This window comes from Echinops telfairi, unplaced genomic scaffold (assembly GCF_000313985.2).
Source record: "Echinops telfairi isolate 266 unplaced genomic scaffold, ASM31398v2 ScPeMD7_7457;HRSCAF=8495, whole genome shotgun sequence".
Classification (NCBI taxonomy): domain Eukaryota; kingdom Metazoa; phylum Chordata; class Mammalia; order Afrosoricida; family Tenrecidae; genus Echinops; species Echinops telfairi.
Genome location: NW_022111357.1, coordinates 31,563,004 through 31,569,003, shown reverse-complemented (window position 1 = coordinate 31,569,003; position 6,000 = coordinate 31,563,004). Strand labels below are relative to the sequence as shown.

The 6,000-nt window shown below is 44.9% G+C and overlaps 1 protein-coding gene across 3 annotated transcripts in view; it reads left to right on the top strand.

Moving 5' to 3' along the window:
* The window catches only part of PRDM2 (PR/SET domain 2), an 88,475-nt gene that overhangs the window by 46,402 nt on the left and 36,073 nt on the right, over positions 1 to 6,000 (top strand). The gene's annotated exons all lie outside the window — the stretch shown is intronic.

Here is a 6,000-nt window from a genome sequence, read left to right as displayed (position 1 = left end):
TCTCGCCATTGAACAAAATGGAAGTTTGAAAGTGCACGCCACTTTTGTCGTCTTCGATTCCGTTGCGATACTGGTTTTGTTTTATTTCCTGGCATTTTCAAACAAAAGCTAGAATGTGGCCACACTTAGAAAAGAGAGGGGCGGTCGTTTCTGTTCGGAGAGCAGTTTGGTTGCGTGGATCCTATTTCCGGCTGGCATACTGACACGTTGTTGGGATTTTTTTTTAACCAAGAATTTTAATCGGAATTTGGGAAGCTTTCTTAGGGCTCAGTTTAAACATATGCCAAAGGGAAGGGTATGGCAGTGCCTTAATAATACGAATTCAAGTTACTATTTTGTATCTTTTAGCCTTTCACAAGTATGCTGTTGTAGTCACCCAAACTTTATATTCAAAACAGCAAGCGAGTTGTGTGAAGCTTACTGTAAAAAAGCCACAACAGAAACTTGATTTTGAAAAACTGTCAACAATTTGTAGACAGATTTATTCTGTTTTCTACTACACTTGTATTTCACAGCCTAGCATAAACACAACTAACTTACTCTAGAGATAGTTTGCAGGCCTCATACAAAATACCTGTTCAAAAAAGGCATGTTAACTGCTACATTAGGTCATTTTAAGCTGGTTTGATCTTGAACCAGATGATCAGGGCCTAGAGTAGTCCCAGGTCTAATATTCCGTTTTTAAAAATTGTAATGTTGAAAATCAGTATTGGCTTAGGGCCGTAGTGTTTGCAAAGTCTCCACCTAATTCAGATAGTTCCTTTATTTAATAGTGTCTGCAGACACCCTGCCTTTCCAGGTGATTCTATCAGGGCACTGGGAGTAGGGGGGTGGGGCCTGGGTCTTTAGTCCCCTGCTATGCACAGTCACTAACTCATACATTTGCATACCTTAACAGCAATTTCACTTTAAGGCTTTTCTGTTCTGCATACTTCCATTACACTCTTGCTCTTATATTTTATTTGTCCCTTTGTTTTCTGTTGACTTAGTTGAGCTGAGCAAAACTGAACTTCGTTTTATTCATGATATGACTTGTGCATATTTATTTTTATAGCTGCCCAGGAGATTCAGGTTTTGTATTGAGCTGAAGAGTTAGTTAGTATTTGTTCTCCACTTGTTTTATAACTGCCCAGGACAGAATAGAACCCACGGAATCCTGGTTTTTAATGAAAAGACTTCGGAAGCTCATTTTTGGAACATGTAGTCTTGTTTTGAACAGCTTAATGGTAAGACATGTCTGGTATGAACGAACATTTGGAAAGTTTACTGAGTCAGATAGTTTCTTTTTAAATTAAACATTGCGTGAAGGCTAATTTCTGGCTCACAGTGACCTGAAACGTTGACCGTTTGGTCTTGCCTGGGCTCTTTAGTACTTATGTGTGACCTCAGACATTAAAAACGCATCTTGCCATGCAGTGATGTCAGGAAGTTAGTCAACATAAATTTTACTCAGCAGCGATGGCATACGTATTTCTGCAAGCCAGATGTTGAAGACAGACAACTGTCAGGTAGATTGACAGTGGCCCTGACTTGGTTTCGGTTCTGAGGCAGGGGAGAGACAAAGGACTTAATTCTTCATAGTCTGGGCCTCATCTCCTTGCATGACAGCTGCTATGCCTACAGCTGTGTATTGCATGTGGTGCCTTTCAGAATTCATTAGATCTCTGGTGGATCGGGAGCGTCCTGGGCAATAAGAAGCACTGATTTCTTTGCATGTAAAGCAGCCTCTTCTCGTTCGTTCGTTCGTTCCGTTTGTTCATATCATATCTATTAGGCCCTTTCTGTTCACCAGGGACTGCTGGTGGTACACAGTTAGGTGGTCATTTGTTAACCTGAATATCAGTGGTTGGCACCCACTCAGCAGCTGTACAAGAGAAAGACCAGGCTATCTAGATGACAGCCGTGGAAACCCTGTTGGGCAATTCCATTCGGCCATGGGGACCCCTGTGTGACTCAACGTTGACTCAACAGTCCTGCAACGACTGAGCCAGGAGCTCTGGTAGGTTGGACAGCCCAGGGCTGTGCAACAAAGCGGCAGTAACTGTTCTCCTGACGCCTGTCAGTCGTTTAGTGGGGGAGACAGGTACTCTAAAAAGTAGCTGGCCAGACCTAGTTGGTTGGCATGTGTAAGCTCACAGTAAATGTACTTCCCTTGACTGGCAAGCAAAGCCTCACACAGATGTAATGAAGGAAAAGAACATGGTGCTGTGTGAGTAGAGTTCACATTGCCTCTGCCCAGGGAGCATGCTGTTTTGCCACATGGACATTTTTGAATTCAAATTGATAGCCGTTCCCTGGTTTCCTAGGGACCTGGCTCCAGAGCCTCCTTCGGATTCCAAAGTTTGTGGGGGAATCGAGTCCCTTATATAACATGAAGTTGTTAAGTGTCGCTTCTGATTCATCGTGCCCTGTGTTCAACAGAACGCCGCACCATCCTCCCAGTTGTCGTGTGTGAGCCCATTGTTGCAGCCGTGGTGTCGGTCCGTCTCATCGAGGGCCTTCCTCTTGTCCTGCTTCTCCACTGAGCATGACGTCCAAAGGATGTGTCTCACCATGCTTGCCCCTACGGGGCTCTCTGTACTGTACTTCTTTCAAGATAGGCCTGTTTGTTCTTTCCGCGCTCCCTAGTACTTTTGATATTCTGTGCCAGCACCATAGCAAATGCATCGACTCATTTTTGGGCTTCCTTGTCCAGCCAGTATTCACATGCATTTGAGGGATTGGAATGCCCTGGAGTGGTATTTGCATATAGTCTAGCCCTTCTTCCCTCCCGCTTTAAATAACCTCTAGATTACTCCGTGTGCCAAATTCAAAGCAAATGCTATATAGATAGATGTAGGCTCATAGTCTCTTAGCCTCTGGGGGATTTTTTTTTTGGGCCGCATAATTACAGTGAACCCTCATTTATCGCGGTTAATCGGTTCTAGACCCTACCGTGATAAATGAAATTCCGCAAAGTAGGATTCCTTATTTGTAAATCAAATATTTTCGTAGTTAGAGCATAGAGGACATGAAAAAACACCCTTTAGTCACCATTACACTCGTATTACCCGATTTATTAAACGAAAAAGGGAAAATGCAGTAAAACATTTTGGACGTTACAATTATCATTTATTATTTATTATATTATGAAGTACAACGGATGGAGCGAACGGAAGACTCATTCAAGTCGAAATGGCGTGCAACCTCCACGATTTTCTTGCCATCTTTGATCATATCCAAAAGTTTTACCTTTTCCTGGATGGTGGGCATCTTCCTCTGGTGCTTATTTTTATTGTCAGAAGGCTTAGAAGAAGCAGCTCGTTTAGGAGCCATCATAGGGCTTAGATAAAATTTCTTAAAAATCGCAAACAATTACAGTACACTGTACAAAAGCAAAAATGCACCTGATACGTAGCTCCGATACGTAGCGATGCAGACAGAAGCGTGTACAGTATGAGCCAATCAGTGGCAGTAATGACAGAGCATGCGCTGTTACGCAAAAACCGCGATAGAGTGAAGCCGCGGAAGTCGAAGCGCGAAGTGGCGAGGGTTCACTGTACTCCCCCATTTTCAATCTACCGGTAAGTCAGTGAATGCAGAACCTGCAGATAACTGAGCACACATTCGACTTGTTTTGGATGCTCAGTTTTGTAATTCATCTTACTCTTCACATGACTGAGCAGCAAGCTCTGTAATCAGAGTGAACCTGAGAGGGACAAAGGAAACTTTTCAGTGGCTAGGAAGGGATGGTTTTTAGTGCTGGATGTTTCAGATTATTTTAAAGTGAATCATAAGCAGATTCTAATCCATAAAGTAACACGGGGAGGCCAAATTTAGCAGTATAGGTGGTCACGGAGTTATGAATGAGGCCTGTTCCTAAGTATGTCTTTCAGTTCAATTTGTAGGCAAGGCACTATGCTGGGTGCATACAGTTCTTTTAGCCCCACTTTAAAATAAGGCTCCGAACTTGGAGTGCAGCTTTCCAAGCTGCAGGTTTCTAAGCTGCGTCAAGTGAAGGTGCTCATGAGAAGGGTGGTGTGAGGTAGGGCTTGATTTGCATGACCCAAGCCAGTGTGTTTTCAAATGCCGCCAATGCATATGCAAGTTGGACACGGAATAAGGAAGACTGAAGAAGAATCAATACATTTGAATTGTGGCGAAGAATATTGAAATATCATGGACTGCCAAAAGGACAAACAAGTTTGTCTTAGAGAAAGTACAGCCAGAGTGCTCCTTAGAGGCAAAGATGGCAAGACTTTTTTTTATCTGACATGCTTTGGACATGTCAGGAGAAGCACATCATGTCTGGTGAAGTATGGAGGGCAGTGGCCAGCAGACAGACGGCCCTCGAGATGGAGTGACACAGTGCTGCAGCAGCGGGCTCCGACATGGAAACAATCGTGAGGGTGGATCGGACAGTGTTTCGTTGTTTTGCTTAGGGTCACTGAGCCGCAACCAATTCGATGGCACCTAACAGCAATGACGGGTTCCAGTCATTGCAAACTGGGCCCCCTGTCCTCACGGCAATTTCAACTCAGCGACTTTGTGGGGCAGCGGTTCTCAACCTGTGGGTCGAACGACCCTTTCACAGGGGTCGCCCGATTCCTAACAGTAGCAAAATGACAGTGATGAAGTGGCAGAGAAGATAATGTTATGGGTGGGGGTCACCACACACGAGGAGCAGTATTGAGAACCACTGCTGTCGGGTTTCCCAGGCTGTCCAGCCTTGCTGTTCTCCCACTGAGGGGCTGGTCACTGTATCTGCCCACAGTGTGTGGCGGGCAGGTCTGTGCATCTGTAAGAGGGAAGGTCGTGACTTGGGAACTTAATGCTTATCATCTGTCTGTTTCCAGTTGGTTACTGTGGAAACGAGAGGTCAACTTTGTGTGTATGTACTAAGTACACAAAACCAAAAACCAAATCTCACTGTCATTGAGATTCATAGTGACCCTCTAGGACGGTAGAACTGCCCCCTGTGGGTGTCTGAAACTGTCATTCTCTACAGGAGTAGAAAACCTCATCTTTCTTCTGTGGATTGGCTGGTGGGTTTCAAACTGCTGACCTTGTGGATAGCAGCCCAACTTGCCGACGGTATTTTAAAATGCCGATGATATAAGCAGAATGCTTGCCTGGTCTCTCTTGAGCTTTCCCTGAAATTTGTTCCACGTGAGAAGCCAACACTGATTTCATACACATGAAATGGAATGGAATGTAAAACACAGGACCCCACAGGTTTTTACCTCAGGTCACCTCCTGGGGCTCAGTTTCCATAGCTGTCTGTGTAAATGAGTGCCATGGTGTCAACAATTGTCTGGATGAAGGTAAGTCAAAGAATTGCTAAAGTACAGAATTCTTTATTATAAAACAAAAATATCAAAATGCGAAGCTATTGTATTTTAATGTATGCTCCATCTAGTTCTGTGCTTTCCTGAAGGTTGTGTCCTGGTGGAGTAGTGGTTACACACTTGGGCTTCGATCCACAAGGTCTGCAGTTTGAAACCACCAGCCGCTCCTCAGGAGGAAGCTGGGACTTCTGCTCCCGTGAAGAGTTCCAGTCTTGGAAACTCACTGGCAGTTCTACCCTGCCCTACAGGGTCGCTCTGAGTGGGCGTCGACTGGACGGCAGGGAGTTGTTGAGCCCTTCCCTGAAGAATTCTGTGGTCTTCAGTTTATCCCCTGGCACAGGGCAAGTGTTGGTGTCCTTGAGGAGGTAGTCAAATCCTGTTCACTTTAAATCGTAGGGCCCCAACCCTTTTTGGCTTTCTGCCCTCTTCAGGGGGAATCTACTTAGTACGCCTGACAACGAATACCTTTGGTACTGTAGCTTACAGTCCAGGATAAAGTATAGGGGTTTTCTTTTGTGTCCTGCACACCCCTCTCCCCCATTTCTCCCCTTTGGGAAATGCTGCTCTTTGAGTTTGGGGAGCAGGAAGGGGTGTGAAGGAGCTGTTGGGTGGGTAGGGTCAGGTTTCTAATGAAGTTTTGGTAGGGCAACCCTTGCCGCCCTTGAAGAATGAG